We start from the raw sequence: 22,045 nt of genomic DNA on the forward strand, positions 1-22,045 counted from the left end.
TGAGCCCCACCTGCCCTCAGCCAAGTGGGGACTGGCAGCCATCTTGGCCACAGCAACCACAGGTAAATGGAGTTTCAAACCTCTGACAATATGAAAAGGGCCAGCAAAACCTCAGCTTGGGGCATGAGGAGAGCAGATTTTGGACTGCTCAGGGAACTGGTAAGCAAGGTCCCAAGGGAAAATATTTTTGCAGGAGCTGGCATCCTTCAGTGCTGGTCACTTTTGAAAAATCACCTCGTAAGGTCACAGGAACAGGCGATTCCCAAATGTTGGAAACTAAGTAGGCAGGTTATAAGGCTGGCTTGCCTGAAGAGGTATCATTTCTGGGAAAGAGGATGGAAAAGGAAGCTGTGTGCCCAGTGGAATCAAGGTCAGGAGAAGAATATGGGGATGCTTCTTGCCACTGTATGGAGAAATCTGGTGCAGTGAAAGCTCAACTGGAGATGAAGGTGGCCAGAAATGTGTGCACAATAAAAGTAATATTTTAAATATGTTAAAGGAAAAAAACGTTGTAGAAATAACTGTCCCCTTTCAGGAGGTGGGTGGTCACCTCACAAACAGGAACAGAGACACAGTACAGGTGTTTAATGCATTCTTTGCCTCTGTCTTCAACACTCATTCCTCACTTCCCAGTGGAAAACATTCATTCTATCAAGGGACACTGCAAAGTCCATGAAGAGGGCAAGCCCTAGTCAACAAAAAGCAAACCAGTCCTGTTTGATCCACAGCATTCCCACCTTAAATCCAAACCCAGCATGTTCCAGCTATTAGGAAGAAAGGAACCCTACTGCAGTCAAAACCAGAGCAGAGGGAGAACCACAAGCGCTCTTTGGGAAAAACTCATTTATTTAGAATAGAGGTGTTCGAGAAGTTGGTGAGCTGCTAACAAAAACTATTATAGCCGTTGACAGCTATTTCAGGAGAGCTCCGCAGAGACAGAGAAACTTCAACGCCCTTTGTGTCTGGAGGGAGTTCTCAGGCAAAGAATAGAGGTTGTGTGAAGTTGGTATCACTGCAACATCCTGGGAAACGTGGACTGGACACTGGTGGAACCAGGACAATTCCCGATGTGCTGCAACGAGCTCCAGGGAATAATTGACATCAACGGGCTGAGCACCACTCTTAAGTCCATGACTCCAGGTTTATTCTGACCATACGCATCCTCAGAGATGAGTCTGTGCAACCGATCCCTGGCGTGAGGAAGGCATGTGATGTCACAAACGGACAAAGCACAGGTGTGAGGAAGGGCTGTGATGTCACACGCCTGTCATGCCGCAGCACTGTGACATCAGCATGCCTACTTAGGCCGGGCCAGCCCCCGCGGCTGCCAGTGCAGTCGCCATGGGCCGTGCCGGAGCCATGTGTGTCGGTGCCGTGCTCGTGACTGCGCTTGTGCTGCTGCTGGCCGCCGTGGCTCTCTGCTGGGCCATGGGCCGCTGGCAGCCACGGAGGCGGCAGGCAAGGACAGCCAGGAGGCGCAAGCGCCCCGGGCTGCGGCCCAGAGGCACACGGAGGAACCGGGGAGCCCCTGCGGCTCCCAGGCTCCGCAGGCCTCGGGCCACCCCTCGCAAGCGGCCAGGTGCCCCCGCCAGCCCCCTGGGCAGCACCTGCAGCTGCGGCCCCTGCGTGGCAGTGGCCCGAGAGCTGCAGCAACTGATGAGCTTGCTCTGGGCTCCCAGCGGGACATCTGTGCCGCTCTACTCTGGGATGTGGCAGGCCCTGTGGAAAGAACTGCAGGAGCTGGTGCAGCGAGGCCACCTGCCCTGCTGTGGCTCGCCCAGCTCCTCCAGGAGCCCCCATCCCATTGAGAGGCAGCTCCCAGGAAGCGTCTCCGTCCCTGGGACAGCCTCAAGCCTTGCAAGGATGGCACACCAGGAGACACCCGCCATCCGTGCAAGAAGCTCCGGCTGTCAGAGAACGTCCATCCTGCCAGGAGCCTCGGCTATCTCTGACAGCCGCCATCCCTCAGAAAGGCTCAGTGAGACCTGTCAGCCTGCAGAAGCCGCAGAGCCCGGGCACAGGTCTCCCGGCTCCCTTGGACCCACGGACACGACGGGCGCAACCCTGAGCCATGACGTGGCCAGGGAAAGCCCGCGAGTCCAAGTGGGAGCCCAGCCCGAGGCAGGGGAGCCATCTCAGGAGCAGGTGGCGGAGCAGCCAGTGTCCTGCAGCTGGCACTTACCGGCCCACAGCTCCCGGGACGCTGTGCCGGCTGTGCCAGCGGGCAACAGCCCGTGCCTGGTGGAGGAGATGATCCTGGAGACACCGGGAGACCTCCACGTCCAGGAAGCTGCTCCCAGACTGCCACCGACCAGCAGCAAGTCTCTAGTAGAAGGTGAGATCTTCTGAGGTGCCGTCTGCGGCTCCCCTGGGGCTCGTGAGGGGCATTCTCAGGCCAGGCCATGCCCGGGCCTCTGAGAGCAGCCTAGTCCCTGGCTGGTCTCAGTGTCTCTGATGGCACGGCTTGAAAAAACCCCTGTGTGGTTTGCAGCTGCTCCTGGGACGCCGCTGTGGCCCAGCTCGGGCTGCAGCCCCGGCCGTGCAGCGGAGCAGGGTCCAGCGCAGGAGGCCGGGGACAGCGAGGGTGCCGCCGTGCCCCGCTGCAGCGGGGCTCCTGCAGCCGCCTGTGCGCGCTGCCCTGGCCCCGCTGTGCCGCTCGCCAGCCCGACGGCTGCAAGGCGGTGGCCGCTGCCCGGCGCGCAGCAGGAAGCAGGTGAGAGCAAGGTGCCCGCGGCGGCCCGGCCCGCTTCAGCCGCGGGCACTGGGGGCCCTGGGCGCAGGGCTGATGGCTGGCTCTTGGCCGCAGGGCAAAAGAAGGAGCTGCAGGAGCTCTACCAGCTGGGCCCGCAGCTGGGCAGCGGTGGCTTCGGCACCGTTTTCTCGGGGACCCGCCTCTCAGACGGCAGCCCGGTAAGTGGCCGGCACGGCCGGGCGTGGCCGCAGGGTCAGGGCCGGGGCCGGGCAGGGCTTGAGCTCAGCCTCCCCCTATCCACGGCTTGCAGGTGGCCATCAAGCGCGTGGCCCGGGAGAGCGTCCTGCAGTGGGTTGAGTGGGTGAGTGAGCGGGGCCAGCAGGCCGGAGTGGGCAGGGATAAGCCCGGGGCCCCGGGGGCAGGGGGATGCCGTGGGCTGAACGGGCCAGGGCTCAGGCTGCGAGGCGGAGCGTGGCGGGCCCGGGGATGCCCGACACCGGGGCTGGGTCCAGGCAGGGGGGCAGCTGCCAAGCGTGCCCTGGGCGGGAGGGATCCCCAGCAGCAGGGAGGCTGCCCAAGGGGCCACTGGGGCACGCCGGGCAGGGGCAAGGGGAGGCACGGGGCAGCACCAGGACCGCTGGAGGCATTGTCTCGTTCCTGCAGCCCGAAGGCACCCGTGTTCCCATGGAGATCGTGCTGATGGAGAAGGTGGGCTCTGGCTGCCACAGCATCATCCAGCTCCTGGACTGGTTCGAGCTGCCTGACAGCTTCGTGCTGGTGCTGGAGCGCCCGGAGCGGTCTCAGGATCTCCTGCAGTTGCTGGCGCAGCAGGAGTTCCTGAGCGAGGAGGCGGCGCGCTGGCTTTTCTGGCAGGTGCTGGAGGCCGTGTGGCACTGCACCGCCTGCGGCGTCCTGCACCGGGACATCAAGCCGGAGAACCTCCTCGTGGACCCGGAGAGTGGCGACCTGAAGCTCATCGACTTCGGTTGCGGCACCTTCCTCCAGGAGCAGGCCTACACGCAATTTGCCGGTGAGCCACGGCCCGGGCCCTGCTCCCGCTGCCAGGCCCTGCACTGTGCCATTCCCTCCTGGGCCGTGGGGCGCGGCATTCATCCGGCTGCCGGCCGCCCCGTGCCACGGGGCAGATGCTGTGCCCCAGGAGCCGGCTGCCGGCTCTGCCGACACAGGGGGGCTGCAGAAGCCAGGCCCCGGCCCCTCGGCTTGGCAGGCCTGCGAGGGCTCCGGCTGCTCTTCCGGCCTTCTGTGCCTTGCCCAGCGGCTTCCTGGCTCCGGCCAATTGTCTGGGGCTGCAGGATGCCCTTGGGGGAAGTTGTGTCCGCCGGCGCAGCCCCTGCCTCTGGCAGGAGGCTGGTGCCAGGCTCTGGAAGGCAGCAGCCTGCGCCCGGCCAGCCCCGCCTGTCTCCCCTAGGAACACACACGTACAGCCCGCCCGAGTGGATCTGCCTGGGCTGCTACCACGGCCATGCGGCCACCATCTGGTCCCTGGGTGTGCTGCTCTACGAAATGGTCTGCGGCTACCTGCCCTTCCTGGACGACCACGACATCGTGCAGGGCCAGCTCTTCTTCGGGCAGCAGGTCTCTCCAGGTGGGTGTCAGCCTCCAGCAGCCGGGCTTTGGCAGATGGCAGCGCGCAGCCCGGCCCGGCCCTGGCGCGGCTCGGCGGCAGCTCCATGTGCCCTCAAGGGCCGGCCGCAGGAGCTGGCCCCTCAGGGGCCGGCTGTGGCACCTTGGCTGAAGGAGGTGGCCGTGTGCCGCCGTGCCGCCGTGCCGCAAAGGGCCGCTCTGAGCACTGGCAGCGTGGCCCGGGTTCTGCGGGCGCCGGCAGCAGCCGGGCAGGAGCCTTCTGCCCGTGACCGGCGCTTTGTGCCTTCTCTCCCCAGAGTGCCGCCATCTGATCCGCTGGTGTTTGGCCAAGCACCCCGCGGACCGGCCGGCGCTGCAGGAGATCTTGCGCCACCCTTGGCTCTGCGGCGGGGACCTTTGATGCCCGGCTGGAGCCCCTGCAGCACCCAGGGACCGAGTCCCACGCAGGACTGAGGGCCGCAACAATAAACCAGCCACCAACCCACTGCGGGCTGTCACGTCTGCTCCTTGGTAGCAACTTCAGCTAAAGAAACCTCTTGGGAGAAGGGGCAATCAGAGTGTTCCCTGCAGCCCTTGTCAAGGTTTTGATGCCTCTCCTCCATGGAGGTGGTTGTTCCAGCTCAGGCTGGAGTACGGGTGGTAGGAGGGGCTTTAGCAAGGCAAGAAAGGCAACAGTGAAACAAGAGCTGCCCTGTCAAACTGACAAAGCAACTTGGGCTCACCCGAGGTGACACATGGGCCTGCGTGTGCCTTCCAAGGGCCACCGGCTGGCAGGAGCAGAGACCGTGCTCCTCTCCACAGCTGCAGAACAATTAGAAGTGGCAAAATGTCCTTTCAGGATGAGCCCTGACAAAAGGCTTCCTCTTTCTTGCCCTGAGATGGGAAGCAGGGATGGGCCTTTGACCAGCTGGGACTGCAGCGTCGCAAGTCCGAGGCATGGAGCCCAGGGGAAATGTTGAGATGCTGGAGTCACTCCCATGGTGTTGGGCTCATCGTGCCGCTGAAAATATCTCCCCCTGAAGGATGTGGGGTTACAGTATCGGAAGTTGCTAAGGGTTGTGCTCACCAGAATGCCCCATGGACAAGGCACCGTGCTGGCTGCATGGTCGGGCATTGGTTGAGTGGGGAGAGGCAGTTAGGAGTGAGCAGAGAGTTCGGGGGAAGTGAGTTTGTGATTGGCTGGAGGGACACATGGACTGTGCATGAGCAGGAAGCTGATTGGCTGAAGCAATGCGTGGACAGTGTATGAGCAGGAAGCTGATTGGCTAAGAGCACACATGGACAGTGCATGAGCACTAAGCTGATTGGATGGTGGGACGCATGGACAGCAGCGTGGGAGCTGAGCCAGGCCATGGCTGCTTTCTTTCTCTGCAGGTCTGTTAAGTCTTGATTTGCTTCCACTTATGTTGGGTTTGTGAAATACACCATTCACTAGTGTTAAAGCTTTAGAAGTTCAGGTGCAATGAAAATAGTAATAAAATTAGGGTGATAAGAATTTGGACAATCAAAGTTAGGACAATAAAAGACAATAAAAAAGCAAAGAATTACGGATGTCTGGGCGCTTTTGCTCTGCCACAAAAGCGCATTTTGCTAGCAGAGGACTAACCCTTTAAAGCAATAGCCAATTGCATACTCGTATGTCTCATACATGATTCAAACATTCCTTTTAAAACTAAGGCTGTTTGTTTCTGCTTAATGTCTACTTGCCCCCCTCATCTTGTAAATCAGTCATGTTGGTCCCTCAAAGTCTGAGTTATCCCAATAAGGAGGCAATAATCTTGGGATCTAGGAGTCTTGTTGCTGCTACCTCTATGCGTAGAACTTCTTGATTTCTTATCCAATCATTGAGCTACTTACAAAAGGCGTCTTATATCACATAGTTTCTATTCTAATATAATGCTATATTTACTTAAAAGAGATTAATATTTTTCCAACATAACACATATAGTATTCACTTTAATATTTGCAAAGAGCCAATCGCATAATATGCATTTTTCACTAGGTTAAAATGAAAGGTTGTGGTGGTTTTGCATGGGAGGTACTTACAGAAGTGATGCGAAGAGAAGTTGGTACCGGTTTCCTCCGTGTCTGACAAAAAAACCAATCAGTAAAGAGCTTTGAGAATTGACAATCTGTTAAACCACTGAGAAAGCTGATACACCACTGTGAACACCCATGTAAAAAATGAAAAATCCTGGGAAATCTTTCTTTCTTTTCTGGCCGGGAAGGATGTAACAGGGGCTAGGGCAGGGGTCTGGACTCCATTCCCTTGATTCAAATCCTCCCTGGAGTGAGAGAGAAGGATAAAGTGCAGGTACAAAGAGGAGCAACATGAAGACACTGGGGGCAGTGAAGAGGAGGTCAAGTCCCAGTGATAGTAAAAGAATTTTAAAATCATAGAAAATTCGGGGAGTAAGAAAGAAAGCCAGGCTTACTAGGCCCTGGGAAAATATTAAAACTAGGTCCTGGGAAATGTTAGGCCTTGTGTTTGCCCTATCATGTGAAATTATATATGATAAATGATATAATTGTTGGATGTGATGATTGTTTAGTAATTAGATAGAATTATTGTTTAATCGTAAGAAGAGGCATGAGAAACTGTGTTCAAGGGTTTGAGGGGGGATTACAAGAAACCCATGCCTGGATGAAGTCAATGTATACAACAGAACAATGAAAGTTTAACAATGAATATGTAAGTTATATCACAATAGAATATAAAAACCTGTTCATCCTAAACCCATGTCAGAGTCATATTTGGGTCTGTACCCTTGACACCCTGAGCTCTTCAATAGAAGCACCTGCATATAATCATTCTGTGTTTTTGTATTCCTGAACACTCACACCAGGTGGGAGGGATAAGGAGATGCCTTGATCGTGGGGCTGAAATTCTTTTGTAAAACTATGGAGAAGAATTTAAGTGATTCATCTTTTTTTTTTTTTCCCTATAAATCATTGAAGAATTATGGGGGGATGGATTGTTCACACCTGTGCTGAAGCAGGCAAAGGTTGAAACAGCTGTGAATTTAATAAGTTTGAACAGAGAGAGAATTGTGATGAAGACCCTGTGCCCCCAGAGAGAGAAGAAGAAGCCCTCTTTTCCCAGAGATGAAGATGATCTCAGAGATAGATTAAGAGACTCTTCATTTTTGAACAAATCATCCTTAAAATAGCACCCCATAACTTGACATGGCCCATGAACACAGCTGTGGAAATCGCTGTGGGAAATTGGAGGAACTGCACGATTGAAGATTCCCAGGCAGCTGCTATTCATGGAAATTAGACTTTTCTTGTGGAGCAGTCTCCATCAATTTACTGGAGGGACTCCTCTCCCTAAGTGAACTGCAGAAAGGCTATTCTAGAAGTGATTAACTGACTGAATTGTTTCTGTATGTTGCGAGTGGGAAAGAAGGGTTGTGGGGGGAGGAGAAGTGCTCTAAAGGTTTTATTCTGAGTCTTATTATTCTTTCCTTTAGTTACTGTTAATAGAGCTTTCTTTACATCCTTTTAAACTTTTGAGCCTGCTTTGACATCTTCCTAATCCTATCTCACAGCAGAAAATGAATAAATATATTCTAGTGGGTACACTGGTGTTTGGCCAGCACTGAAACCCACCACAATGGTATAAAAAGGGGCACATTCTTGAAATAAAGCGATCTCCTAGGGATGCATAAAGGCGTCTGTGTCACTTTAGTCGCCACTGCTGAATTCCTCTGCCTTAACAAACAGCTGATGGGGATGGAAATTGCAGTCACCAGTCTAGTCACAGGAAAGCACACAGGTGCCTGCCCTGCGCCCTTGGGCTGGTTCCGGCTACAAACCGGTGCCACCTCCTGTCTATTGCCCTGACCTACCAAAACTGGGTTTGGGAAACACAAGTTTTTTTTATAAGTGCACCTGCACTTTCATTTTTCCTCCCTTTGATGAGGGCTGCCAAACCCCTTGTATGCTGAATGTGTCCCCAAGCCTCTACCTGAAGGCCTGACCTAAGCCATGATCCTTCCAGCCAGGACCCCACTGTGAGGGGATGGGGAGAGCTCTGTGTGTCAGCCCTGGTCTGGGGGCCAAGCTGGGAGTGATAATTATCCCTTTCCTACCATCCTGTGATCAGTGATTGCCAGTTCTCCAAGGGCCATGACATGTTTCGTGCAGGAGGACGAGGTCCCCGTGTCCGCACAGCCCCGGAATGCCGCGGGCCACAGGCCCTGTCCTGCTCTGCCCCGGCCCAGAGTCATAGAGAGCTGGCAGTCTCCAGTCACCCCATGATTTCTCCTCAGGCCAGGGGAGATTCTGACACTCTGGGGCCTGCCAGGGTCCCACCTCACCTGGGACCTTGTGACAGTTCTACACCTATGGGTGCTTTCCCAGGTGATCCCCATTCCTTCAGGAGTGGCCATTTCCCCCTCATGGTTTGCCCTAAAACGACGGCTCATCCTCAGCCTGGCGGTCATGATGAGGGGACATTGGGGCTTGGCTGGGGCTGGAAATGCTCCCAAATGGCCTTGAACTCCTGAGGGAAGCGGGCCAGCAAGGAGGTGGCACTAGTGCTTTCAGGGAATTGCGAGGAGAGAGAAGGTCCCCTCTGAGCCTCCTCTTCTCCAGGATGAGAGAAACGGTGCTTGGAATGCCCATCTTTCTTTGCATTTACAGAACCTGACAGGCACAGTGAGTGCTTCTGGTGAGGAGGGAGGTGTGTGTGGGGTGTGCAGCCAATCAATAACGATGGTTAATGATGGCTTTGTTAGCCAACAGTGTAAAGGCCATTGCCATGGGCCTCATGGAGCTCACAGGCACAGCAGCCAGAGTGCCCATGGAGATAAAGGCCTCCCAGGCTCTCCGTGGCTGTGGGACACTCAGCTCAGCCCTCCGTGGCTGTGCGGCCCACCGGGGCCAGCAGGAGCCCCATGCCCAAAGCCATGCCAGGCATCCTCTCAGCACAGGCTGAGCCACTCTGGCTGGCAGAATCCTGTGGCACTTCAGCTCTCGGAGCATCCTCTCTGGTTTTGGCTGATCCCAGTGTCCTTGTCCCACACACCCTGGCTCTGCCAAGGACCACTGGCTTCTCTGGCTGCTGAAGGGTGTCCAACAGTGGAGCCACAGTGCCGTGAGGGACAGCGACCTTCCATTTGGGATTGCTTGGACCAGAACAATACCCGTGAGATGTGCTGTTGGATGGGATTCATGCCAGTATGTCCCAGCGGGATGCCCCCAAATCATCTACCCAAAGGGCTGAAAGCCCAAGCAGGTCCGTGCTGGCTCAGTGTTCTCCAGCTGTATCTGACTTGGCAGCAAGGGCTTGGAACTGTCCAGGAAACACCATCCTTCCAATCTAATCCTGACTGCAGGAAAAATGGTGGGATGGTCATGGTTGGCACTGCCGGGAAGCGATGGAAGGACACACCAGTGTCAGCCATGGGCAGCATGAGATACCAGAGGGAAATTCCTGTTGACCTGATTGATTATCCCTCTGCCATGAGGTCACCTGGCTCGTGGGTGATGGGAAGGCAATGCAGGTTTTATTTGAGGGGTTTAAGGGGAGTTCTGATTGTGTCCATCCGAGGATCCGTCTGGATTCTCTCTCCATCAGGTGCGAGATGAGCAGGGACAGGGTGTGCTGGGTGTAGAACTGACTGATGGACTGGTTTGCAATGGGATAGGATCCGTTTTCTTGCCAGAGAGTGGCACCCAGCTGGGTTTGGATTCAGGCTGGGACTCTACAGGATAGCAGCCAGATGGTTTAGATGCTGCTGAGCAGGGCTTGCCCTGTTCAGGGACTTTTCAGTGTCCCTTTGGACAAGCCATGTCCCGTGCTCTGCCAGCAAGGAGGCGACAGCATCACCGCTGCCCTCCTCATGCCTGTGTGCTGCTTAGACAAGAATCTTCCATCCACTGTGCTCCAGAGGGCTCTCGAGTGCCCACGGGGAGCCCATTTTTCCCTCCTGTGGCACTGGGCAGCGCTGGGGCGGGGCAGGGCTGTGATGTCACACGCCTGTCATGCCACAGCACTGTGACATCAGCATGCCTACTTAGGCCGGGCCAGCCCCCGCGGCTGCCAGTGCAGTCGCCATGGGCCGTGCCGGAGCCATGTGTGTCGGTGCCGTGCTCGTGACTGCGCTTGTGCTGCTGCTGGCCGCCGTGGCTCTCTGCTGGGCCATGGGCCGCTGGCAGCCACGGAGGCGGCAGGCAAGGACAGCCAGGAGGCGCAAGCGCCCCGGGCTGCGGCCCAGAGGCACACGGAGGAACCGGGGAGCCCCTGCGGCTCCCAGGCTCCGCAGGCCTCGGGCCACCCCTCGCAAGCGGCCAGGTGCCCCCGCCAGCCCCCTGGGCAGCTCCTGCAGCTGCGGCCCCTGCGTGGCAGTGGCCCGAGAGCTGCAGCAACTGATGAGCTTGCTCTGGGCTCCCAGCGGGACATCTGTGCCGCTCTATTCTGGGATGTGGCAGGCCCTGTGGAAAGAACTGCAGGAGCTGGTGCAGCGAGGCCACCTGCCCTGCTGTGGCTCGCCCAGCTCCTCCAGGAGCCTCCATCCCATTCAGAGGCAGCTCCCAGGAAGCGTCTCCGTCCCTGGGACAGCCTCAAGCCTTGCAAGGATGGCACACCAGGAGACACCCGCCATCCGTGCAAGAAGCTCCGGCTGTCAGAGAACGTCCATCCTGCCAGGAGCCTCGGCTATCTCTGACAGCCGCCATCCCTCAGAGAGGCTCAGTGAGACCTGTCAGCCTGCAGAAGCCGCAGAGCCCGGGCACAGGTCTCCCGGCTCCCTTGGACCCACGGACACGACGGGCGCAACCCTGAGCCATGACGTGGCCAGGGAAAGCCCGCGAGTCCAAGTGGGAGCCCAGCCCGAGGCAGGGGAGCCATCTCAGGAGCAGGTGGCGGAGCAGCCAGTGTCCTGCAGCTGGCACTTACCGGCCCACAGCTCCCGGGACGCTGTGCCGGCTGTGCCAGCGGGCAACAGCCCGTGCCTGGTGGAGGAGATGATCCTGGAGACACCGGGAGACCTCCACGTCCTGGAAGCTGCTCCCAGACAGCCACCGACCAGCAGCAAGTCTCTAGTAGAAGGTGAGATCTTCTGAGGAGCCGTCTGCGGCTCCCCTGGGGCTTGTGAGGGGCATTCCCAGGCCAGGCCAGGCCAGGGCCTCTGAGAGCAGCCTAGTCCCTGGCTGGTCTCAGTGTCTCTGATGGCACGGCTTGAAAAAACCCCTGTGTGGTTTGCAGCTGCTCCTGGGACGGCCCTGTGGCCCAGCTCGGGCTGCAGCCCCGGCCGTGCAGCGGAGCAGGGTCCAGCGCAGGAGGCCGGGGACAGCGAGGGTGCCGCCGTGCCCCGCTGCAGCGGGGCTCCTGCAGCCGCCTGTGCGCGCTGCCCTGGCCCCGCTGTGCCGCTCGCCAGCCCGATGGCTGCAAGGCGGTGGCCGCTGCCCGGCGCGCAGCAGGAAGCAGGTGAGAGCAAGGTGCCCGCGGCGGCCCGGCCCGCTTCAGCCGCGGGCACTGGGGGCCCTGGGCGCAGGGCTGATGGCTGGCTCTTGGCCGCAGGGCAAAAGAAGGAGCTGCAGGAGCTCTACCAGCTGGGCCCGCAGCTGGGCAGCGGTGGCTTCGGCACCGTTTTCTCGGGGACCCGCCTCTCAGACGGCAGCCCGGTAAGTGGCCGGCACGGCCGGGCGTGGCCGCAGGGTCAGGGCCGGGGCCGGGCAGGGCTTGAGCTCAGCCCCCCTGTGTCCATGGCTTGCAGGTGGCCATCAAGCGCGTGGCCCGGGAGAGCGTCCTGCAGTGGGTTGAGTGGGTGAGTGAGCGGGGCCAGCGGGCCGGAGCGGGCCGGAGCGGGCAGGGATAGGCCCGGGGCCCCGGGGGCAGGGGGATGCCGTGGGCTGAACGGGCCAGGGCTCAGGCTGCGAGGCGGAGCGTGGCGGGCCCGGGGATGCCCGACACCGGGGCTGGGTCCAGGCAGGGGGGCAGCTGCCAAGCGTGCCCTGGGCGGGAGGGATCCCCAGCAGCAGGGAGGCTGCCCAAGGGGCCACTGGGGCACGCCGGGCAGGGGCAAGGGGAGGCACAGGGCAGCACCAGGACCGCTGGAGGCATTGTCTCGTTCCCGCAGCCCGAAGGCACCCGTGTTCCGATGGAGATTGTGCTGATGGAGAAGGTGGGCTCTGGCTGCCACAGCATCATCCAGCTCCTGGACTGGTTCGAGCTGCCTGACAGCTTCGTGCTGGTGCTGGAGCGCCCGGAGCGGTCTCAGGATCTCCTGCAGTTGCTGGCGCAGCAGGAGTTCCTGAGCGAGGAGGCGGCGCGCTGGCTTTTCTGGCAGGTGCTGGAGGCCGTGTGGCACTGCACCGCCTGCGGCGTCCTGCACCGGGACATCAAGCCGGAGAACCTCCTCGTGGACCCGGAGAGTGGCGACCTGAAGCTCATCGACTTCGGTTGCGGCACCTTCCTCCAGGAGCAGGCCTACACGCAATTTGCCGGTGAGCCACGGCCCGGGCCCTGCTCCCGCTGCCAGGCCCTGCACTGTGCCATTCCCTCCTGGGCCGTGGGGCGCGGCATTCATCCGGCTGCCGGCCGCCCCGTGCCACGGGGCAGATGCTGTGCCCCAGGAGCCGGCTGCCGGCTCTGCCGACACAGGGGGGCTGCAGAAGCCAGGCCCCGGCCCCTCGGCTTGGCAGGCCTGCGAGGGCTCCGGCTGCTCTTCCGGCCTTCTGTGCCTTGCCCAGCGGTTTCCTGGCTCCGGCCAATTGTCTGGGGCTGCAGGATGCCCTTGGGGGAAGTTGTGTCCGCCGGGGCAGCCCCTGCCTCTGGCAGGAGGCTGGCGCCAGGCTCTGGAAGGCAGCAGCCTGCGCCCGGCCAGCCCCGCCTGTCACCCCTAGGAACACACACGTACAGCCCGCCCGAGTGGATCTGCCTGGGCTGCTACCACGGCCATGCGGCCACCATCTGGTCCCTGGGTGTGCTGCTCTTCGAAATGGTCTGCGGCTACCTGCCCTTCCTGGACGACCACGACATCGTGCAGGGCCAGCTCTTCTTCGGGCAGCAGGTCTCTCCAGGTGGGTGTCAGCCTCCAGCAGCCGGGCTTTGGCAGATGGCAGCGCGCAGCCCGGCCCGGCCCTGGCGCGGCTCGGCGGCAGCTCCATGTGCCCTCAAGGGCCGGCCGCAGGAGCTGGCCCCTCAGGGGCCGGCTGTGGCACCTTGGCTGAAGGAGGTGGCCGTGTGCCGCCGTGCCGCCGTGCCGCAAAGGGCCGCTCTGAGCACTGGCAGCGTGGCCCGGGTTCTGCGGGCTCCGGCAGCAGCCGGGCAGGAGCCTTCTGCCCGTGACCGGCGCTTTGTGCCTTCTCTCCCCAGAGTGCCGCCATCTGATCCGCTGGTGTTTGGCCAAGCACCCCGCGGACCGGCCGGCGCTGCAGGAGATCTTGCGCCACCCTTGGCTCTGCGGCGGGGACCTTTGATGCCCGGCTGGAGCCCCTGCAGCACCCAGGGACCGAGTCCCACGCAGGACTGAGGGCCACAACAATAAACCTGCCACCAACCCACTGCGGGCTGTCACGTCTGCTCCTTGGTAGCAACTTCAGCTAAAGAAACCTCTTGGGAGAAGGGGCAATCAGAGTGTTCCCTGCAGCCCTTGTCAAGGTTTTGATGCCTCTCCTCCATGGAGGTGGTTGTTCCAGCTCAGGCTGGAGTACGGGTGGTAGGAGGGGCTTTAGCAAGGCAAGAAAGGCAACAGTGAAACAAGAGCTGCCCTGTCAAACTGACAAAGCAACTTGGGCTCACCCGAGGTGACACATGGGCCTGCGTGTGCCTTCCAAGGGCCTCCGGCTGGCAGGAGCAGAGACCGTGCGCCTCTCCACAGCTGGAGAACAATTAGAAGTGGCAAGATGTCCTTTCAGGATGAGCCCTGACAAAAGGCTTCCTCTTTCTTGCCCTGAGATGGGAAGCAGGGCTGGGCCTTTGACCAGCTGGGACTGCAGCGTCGCAAGTCCCAGGCATGGAGCCCAGGGGAAATGTTGAGATGCTGGAGTCACTCCCATGGTGTTGGGCTCATTGGATCCCCCGTTAAAAAAACCAAAAAACCCACAGTTTGCCCTAAAATGACGGCTCAACCTCAGCTTGATGAGGGGACATTGGGGCTTGGCTGGGGCTGGAAATGCTCCCAAATGGCCTTGAACTCCTGAGGGAAGCGGGCCAGCAAGGAGGTGGCACTAGTGCTTTCAGGGAATTGCGAGGAGAGAGAAGGTCCCCTCTGAGCCTCCTCTTCTCCAGGATGAGAGAAACGGTGCTTGGAATGCCCATCTTTCTTTGCATTTACAGAACCTGACAGGCACAGTGAGTGCTTCTGGTGAGGAGGGAGGTGTGTGTGGGGTGTGCAGCCAATCAATAACGATGGTTAATGATGGCTTTGTTAGCCAACAGTGTAAAGGCCATTGCCATGGGCCTCATGGAGCTCACAGGCACAGCAGCCAGAGTGCCCATGGAGATAAAGGCCTCCCAGGCTCTCCGTGGCTGTGGGACACTCAGCTCAGCCCTCCGTGGCTGTGCGGCCCACCGGGGCCAGCAGGAGCCCCATGCCCAAAGCCATGCCAGGCATCCTCTCAGCACAGGCTGAGCCACTCTGGCTGGCAGAATCCTGTGGCACTTCAGCTCTCGGAGCATCCTCTCTGGTTTTGGCTGATCCCAGTGTCCTTGTCCCACACACCCTGGCTCTGCCAAGGACCACTGGCTTCTCTGGCTGCTGAAGGGTGTCCAACAGTGGAGCCACAGTGCCGTGAGGGACAGCGACCTTCCATTTGGGATTGCTTGGACCAGAACAATACCCGTGAGATGTGCTGTTGGATGGGATTCATGCCAGTATGTCCCAGCGGGATCCCCCCAAATCATCTACCCAAAGGGCTGAAAGCCCAAGCAGGTCCGCGCTGGCTCAGTGTTCTCCAGCTGTATCTGACTTGGCAGCAAGGGCTTGGAACTGTCCAGGAAACACCATCCTTCCAATCTAATCCTGACTGCAGGAAAAATGGTGGGATGGTCATGGTTGGCACTGCCGGGAAGCGATGGAAGGACACACCAGTGTCAGCCATGGGCAGCATGAGATACCAGAGGGAAATTCCTGTTGACCTGATTGATTATCCCTCTGCCATGAGGTCACCTGGCTCGTGGGTGATGGGAAGGCAATGCAGGTTTTATTTGAGGGGTTTAAGGGGAGTTTTGATTGTGTCCATCCGAGGATCCGTCTGGATTCTCTCTCCATCAGGTGCGAGATGAGCAGGGACAGGGTGTGCTGGGTGTAGAACTGACTGATGGACTGGTTTGCAATGGGATAGGATCCGTTTTCTTGCCAGAGAGTGGCACCCAGCTGGGTTTGGATTCAGGCTGGGACTCTACAGGATAGCAGCCAGATGGTTTAGATGCTGCTGAGCAGGGCTTGCCCTGTTCAGGGACTTTTCAGTGTCCCTTTGGACAAGCCATGTCCCGTGCTCTGCCAGCAAGGAGGCGACAGCATCACCGCTGCCCTCCTCATGCCTGTGTGCTGCTTAGACAAGAATCTTCCATCCACTGTGCTCCAGAGGGCTCTCGAGTGCCCACGGGGAGCCCATTTTTCCCTCGTGTGGCACTGGGCAGCGCTGGGGCGGGGCAGGGCTGTGATGTCACACGCCTGTCATGCCACAGCACTGTGACATCAGCATGCCTACTTAGGCCGGGCCAGCCCCCGCGGCTGCCAGTGCAGTCGCCATGGGCCGTGCCGGAGCCATGTGTGTCGGTGCCGTGCTCGTGACTGCGCTTGTGCTGCTGCTGGCCGCCGTGGCTCTCTGCTGGGCCATGGGCCGCTGGCAGCCACGGAGGCGGCAGGCAAGGACAGCCAGGAGGCGCAAGCGCCCCGGGCTGCGGCCCAGAGGCACACGGAGGAACCGGGGAGCCCCTGCGGCTCCCAGGCTCCGCAGGCCTCGGGCCACCCCTCGCAAGCGGCCAGGTGCCCCCGCCAGCCCCCTGGGCAGCTCCTGCAGCTGCGGCCCCTGCGTGGCAGTGGCCCGAGAGCTGCAGCAACTGATGAGCTTGCTCTGGGCTCCCAGCGGGACATCTGTGCCGCTCTACTCTGGGATGTGGCAGGCCCTGTGGAAAGAACTGCAGGAGCTGGTGCAGCGAGGCCACCTGCCCTGCTGTGGCTCGCCCAGCTCCTCCAGGAGCCCCCATCCCATTCAGAGGCAGCTCCCAGGAAGCGTCTCCGTCCCTGGGACAGCCTCAAGCCTTGCAAGGATGGCACACCAGGAGACACCCGCCATCCGTGCAAGAAGCTCCGGCTGTCAGAGAACGTCCATCCTGCCAGGAGCCTCGGCTATCTCTGACAGCCGCCATCCCTCAGAGAGGCTCAGTGAGACCTGTCAGCCTGCAGAAGCTGCAGAGCCCGGGCACAGGTCTCCCGGCTCCCTTGGACCCACGGACACGACGGGCGCAACCCTGAGCCATGACGTGGCCAGGGAAAGCCCGCGAGTCCAAGTGGAAGCCCAGCCCGAGGCAGGGGAGCCATCTCAGGAGCAGGTGGCGGAGCAGCCAGTGTCCTGCAGCTGGCACTTACCGGCCCACAGCTCCCGGGACGCTGTGCCGGCTGTGCCAGCGGGCAACAGCCCGTGCCTGGTGGAGGAGATGATCCTGGAGACACCGGGAGACCTCCACGTCCTGGAAGCTGCTCCCAGACAGCCACCGACCAGCAGCAAGTCTCTAGTAGATGGTGAGATCTTCTGAGGAGCCGTCTGCGGCTCCCCTGGGGCTCGTGAGGGGCATTGCCAGGCCAGGCCAGGCCAGGGCCTCTGAGAGCAGCCTAGTCCCTGGCTGGTCTCAGTGTCTCTGATGGCACGGCTTGAAAAAACCCCTGTGTGGTTTGCAGCTGCTCCTGGGACGGCCCTGTGGCCCAGCTCGGGCTGCAGCCCCGGCCGTGCAGCGGAGCAGGGTCCAGCGCAGGAGGCCGGGGACAGCGAGGGTGCCGCCGTGCCCCGCTGCAGCGGGGCTCCTGCAGCCGCCTGTGCGCGCTGCCCTGGCCCCGCTGTGCCGCTCGCCAGCCCGATGGCTGCAAGGCGGTGGCCGCTGCCCGGCGCGCAGCAGGAAGCAGGTGAGAGCAAGGTGCCCGCGGCGGCCCGGCCCGCTTCAGCCGCGGGCACTGGGGGCCCTGGGCGCAGGGCTGATGGCTGGCTCTTGGCCGCAGGGCAAAAGAAGGAGCTGCAGGAGCTCTACCAGCTGGGTCCGCAGCTGGGCAGCGGTGGCTTCGGCACCGTTTTCTCGGGGACCCGCCTCTCGGACGGCAGCCCGGTAAGTGGCCGGCACGGCCGGGCGTGGCCGCAGGGTCAGGGCCGGGGCCGGGCAGGGCTTGAGCTCAGCCCCCCTGTGTCCATGGCTTGCAGGTGGCCATCAAGCGCGTGGCCCGGGAGAGCGTCCTGCAGTGGGTTGAGTGGGTGAGTGAGCGGGGCCAGCGGGCCGGAGCGGGCCGGGGCGGGCAGGGATAGGCCCGGGGCCCCGGGGGCAGGGGGATGCCGTGGGCTGAACGGGCCAGGGCTCAGGCTGCGAGGCGGAGCGTGGCGGGCCCGGGGATGCCCGACACCGGGGCTGGGTCCAGGCAGGGGGGCAGCTGCCAAGCGTGCCCTGGGAGGGAGGGATCCCCAGCAGCAGGGAGGCTGCCCAAGGGGCCACTGGGGCACGCCGGGCAGGGGCAAGGGGAGGCACAGGGCAGCACCAGGACCGCTGGAGGCATTGTCTCGTTCCTGCAGCCCGAAGGCACCCGTGTTCCCATGGAGATTGTGCTGATGGAGAAGGTGGGCTCTGGCTGCCACAGCATCATCCAGCTCCTGGACTGGTTCGAGCTGCCTGACAGCTTCGTGCTGGTGCTGGAGCGCCCGGAGCGGTCTCAGGATCTCCTGCAGTTGCTGGCGCAGCAGGAGTTCCTGAGCGAGGAGGCGGCGCGCTGGCTTTTCTGGCAGGTGCTGGAGGCCGTGTGGCACTGCACCGCCTGCGGCGTCCTGCACCGGGACATCAAGCCGGAGAACCTCCTCGTGGACCCGGAGAGTGGCGACCTGAAGCTCATCGACTTCGGTTGCGGCACCTTCCTCCAGGAGCAGGCCTACACGCAATTTGCCGGTGAGCCACGGCCCGGGCCCTGCTCCCGCTGCCAGGCCCTGCACTGTGCCATTCCCTCCTGGGCCGTGGGGCGCGGCATTCATCCGGCTGCCGGCCGCCCCGTGCCACGGGGCAGATGCTGTGCCCCAGGAGCCGGCTGCTGGCTCTGCCGACACAGGGGGGCTGCAGAAGCCAGGCCCCGGCCCCTCGGCTTGGCAGGCCTGCGAGGGCTCCGGCTGCTCTTCCGGCCTTCTGTGCCTTGCCCAGCGGTTTCCTGGCTCCGGCCAATTGTCTGGGGCTGCAGGGTGCCCTTGGGGGAAGTTGTGTCCGCCGGGGCAGCCCCTGCCTCTGGCAGGAGGCTGGCGCCAGGCTCTGGAAGGCAGCAGCCTGCGCCCGGCCAGCCCCGCCTGTCACCCCTAGGAACACACACGTACAGCCCGCCCGAGTGGATCTGCCTGGGCTGCTACCACGGCCATGCGGCCACCATCTGGTCCCTGGGTGTGCTGCTCTTCGAAATGGTCTGCGGCTACCTGCCCTTCCTGGACGACCACGACATCGTGCAGGGCCAGCTCTTCTTCGGGCAGCAGGTCTCTCCAGGTGGGTGTCAGCCTCCAGCAGCCGGGCTTTGGCAGATGGCAGCGCGCAGCCCGGCCCGGCCCTGGCGCGGCTCGGCGGCAGCTCCATGTGCCCTCAAGGGCCGGCCGCAGGAGCTGGCCCCTCAGGGGCCGGCTGTGGCACCTTGGCTGAAGGAGGTGGCCGTGTGCCGCCGTGCCGCCGTGCCGCAAAGGGCCGCTCTGAGCACTGGCAGCGTGGCCCGGGTTCTGCGGGCGCCGGCAGCAGCCGGGCAGGAGCCTTCTGCCCGTGACCGGCGCTTTGTGCCTTCTCTCCCCAGAGTGCCGCCATCTGATCCGCTGGTGTTTGGCCAAGCACCCCGCGGACCGGCCGGCGCTGCAGGAGATCTTGCGCCACCCTTGGCTCTGCGGCGGGGACCTTTGATGCCCGGCTGGAGCCCCTGCAGCACCCAGGGACCGAGTCCCACGCAGGACTGAGGGCCACAACAATAAACCTGCCACCAACCCACTGCGGGCTGTCACGTCTGCTCCTTGGTAGCAACTTCAGCTAAAGAAACCTCTTGGGAGAAGGGGCAATCAGAGTGTTCCCTGCAGCCCTTGTCAAGGTTTTGATGCCTCTCCTCCATGGAGGTGGTTGTTCCAGCTCAGGCTGGAGTACGGGTGGTAGGAGGGGCTTTAGCAAGGCAAGAAAGGCAACAGTGAAACAAGAGCTGCCCTGTCAAACTGACAAAGCAACTTGGGCTCACCCGAGGTGACACATGGGCCTGCGTGTGCCTTCCAAGGGCCTCCGGCTGGCAGGAGCAGAGACCGTGCGCCTCTCCACAGCTGGAGAACAATTAGAAGTGGCAAGATGTCCTTTCAGGATGAGCCCTGACAAAAGGCTTCCTCTTTCTTGCCCTGAGATGGGAAGCAGGGCTGAGCCTTTGACCAGCTGGGACTGCAGCGTCGCAAGTCCCAGGCATGGAGCCCAGGGGAAATGTTGAGATGCTGGAGTCACTCCCATGGTGTTGGGCTCATTGGATCCCCCGTTAAAAAAACCAAAAATCCCACAGTTTGCCCTAAAATGACGGCTCAACCTCAGCTTGATGAGGGGACATTGGGGCTTGGCTGGGGCTGGAAATGCTCCCAAATGGCCTTGAACTCCTGAGGGAAGCGGGCCAGCAAGGAGGTGGCACTAGTGCTTTCAGGGAATTGCGAGGAGAGAGAAGGTCCCCTCTGAGCCTCCTCTTCTCCAGGATGAGAGAAACGGTGCTTGGAATGCCCATCTTTCTTTGCATTTACAGAACCTGACAGGCACAGTGAGTGCTTCTGGTGAGGAGGGAGGTGTGTGTGGGGTGTGCAGCCAATCAATAACGATGGTTAATGATGGCTTTGTTAGCCAACAGTGTAAAGGCCATTGCCATGGGCCTCATGGAGCTCACAGGCACAGCAGCCAGAGTGCCCATGGAGATAAAGGCCTCCCAGGCTCTCCGTGGCTGTGGGACACTCAGCTCAGCCCTCCGTGGCTGTGCGGCCCACCGGGGCCAGCAGGAGCCCCATGCCCAAAGCCATGCCAGGCATCCTCTCAGCACAGGCTGAGCCACTCTGGCTGGCAGAATCCTGTGGCACTTCAGCTCTCGGAGCATCCTCTCTGGTTTTGGCTGATCCCAGTGTCCTTGTCCCACACACCCTGGCTCTGCCAAGGACCACTGGCTTCTCTGGCTGCTGAAGGGTGTCCAACAGTGGAGCCACAGTGCCGTGAGGGACAGCGACCTTCCATTTGGGATTGCTTGGACCAGAACAATACCCGTGAGATGTGCTGTTGGATGGGATTCATGCCAGTATGTCCCAGCGGGATCCCCCCAAATCATCTACCCAAAGGGCTGAAAGCCCAAGCAGGTCCGCGCTGGCTCAGTGTTCTCCAGCTGTATCTGACTTGGCAGCAAGGGCTTGGAACTGTCCAGGAAACACCATCCTTCCAATCTAATCCTGACTGCAGGAAAAATGGTGGGATGGTCATGGTTGGCACTGCCGGGAAGCGATGGAAGGACACACCAGTGTCAGCCATGGGCAGCATGAGATACCAGAGGGAAATTCCTGTTGACCTGATTGATTATCCCTCTGCCATGAGGTCACCTGGCTCGTGGGTGATGGGAAGGCAATGCAGGTTTTATTTGAGGGGTTTAAGGGGAGTTTTGATTGTGTCCATCCGAGGATCCGTCTGGATTCTCTCTCCATCAGGTGCGAGATGAGCAGGGACAGGGTGTGCTGGGTGTAGAACTGACTGATGGACTGGTTTGCAATGGGATAGGATCCGTTTTCTTGCCAGAGAGTGGCACCCAGCTGGGTTTGGATTCAGGCTGGGACTCTACAGGATAGCAGCCAGATGGTTTAGATGCTGCTGAGCAGGGCTTGCCCTGTTCAGGGACTTTTCAGTGTCCCTTTGGACAAGCCATGTCCCGTGCTCTGCCAGCAAGGAGGCGACAGCATCACCGCTGCCCTCCTCATGCCTGTGTGCTGCTTAGACAAGAATCTTCCATCCACTCTGCTCCAGAGGGCTCTCGAGTGCCCACGGGGAGCCCATTTTTCCCTCCTGTGGCACTGGGCAGCCCTGGGGCGGGGCAGGGCTGTGATGTCACACGCCTGTCATGCCGCAGCACTGTGACATCAGCATGCCTACTTAGGCCGGGCCAGCCCCCGCGGCTGCCAGTGCAGTCGCCATGGGCCGTGCCGGAGCCATGTGTGTCGGTGCCGTGCTCGTGACTGCGCTTGTGCTGCTGCTGGCCGCCGTGGCTCTCTGCTGGGCCATGGGCCGCTGGCAGCCACGGAGGTGGCAGGCAAGGACAGCCAGGAGGCGCAAGCGCCCCGGGCTGCGGCCCAGAGGCACACGGAGGAACCGGGGAGCCCCTGCGGCTCCCAGGCTCCGCAGGCCTCGGGCCACCCCTCGCAAGCGGCCAGGTGCCCCCGCCAGCCCCCTGGGCAGCTCCTGCAGCTGCGGCCCCTGTGTGGCAGTGGCCCGAGAGCTGCAGCAACTGATGAGCTTGCTCTGGGCTCCCAGCGGGACATCTGTGCCGCTCTACTCTGGGATGTGGCAGGCCCTGTGGAAAGAACTGCAGGAGCTGG

The 22,045-nt window shown here is 60.9% G+C and overlaps 1 long non-coding RNA gene across 1 annotated transcript; it reads right to left on the reverse strand.

The window, feature by feature from the left end:
• Window positions 1-828: 828 nt before the first annotated feature.
• LOC135283652 (uncharacterized) lies at window positions 829-6,511 on the reverse strand. Its single transcript, XR_010349330.1, has 2 exons — window positions 5,364-6,511; window positions 829-1,190 (listed from the first exon to the last, which is right to left on the reverse strand). It is a non-coding gene; the product is annotated as an uncharacterized LOC135283652 (long non-coding RNA).
• Window positions 6,512-22,045: the final 15,534 nt, after the last annotated feature.

The sequence above is a fragment of the Passer domesticus genome, chromosome 19 (genome assembly GCF_036417665.1).
Source record: "Passer domesticus isolate bPasDom1 chromosome 19, bPasDom1.hap1, whole genome shotgun sequence".
In the NCBI taxonomy this organism is placed as follows: domain Eukaryota; kingdom Metazoa; phylum Chordata; class Aves; order Passeriformes; family Passeridae; genus Passer; species Passer domesticus.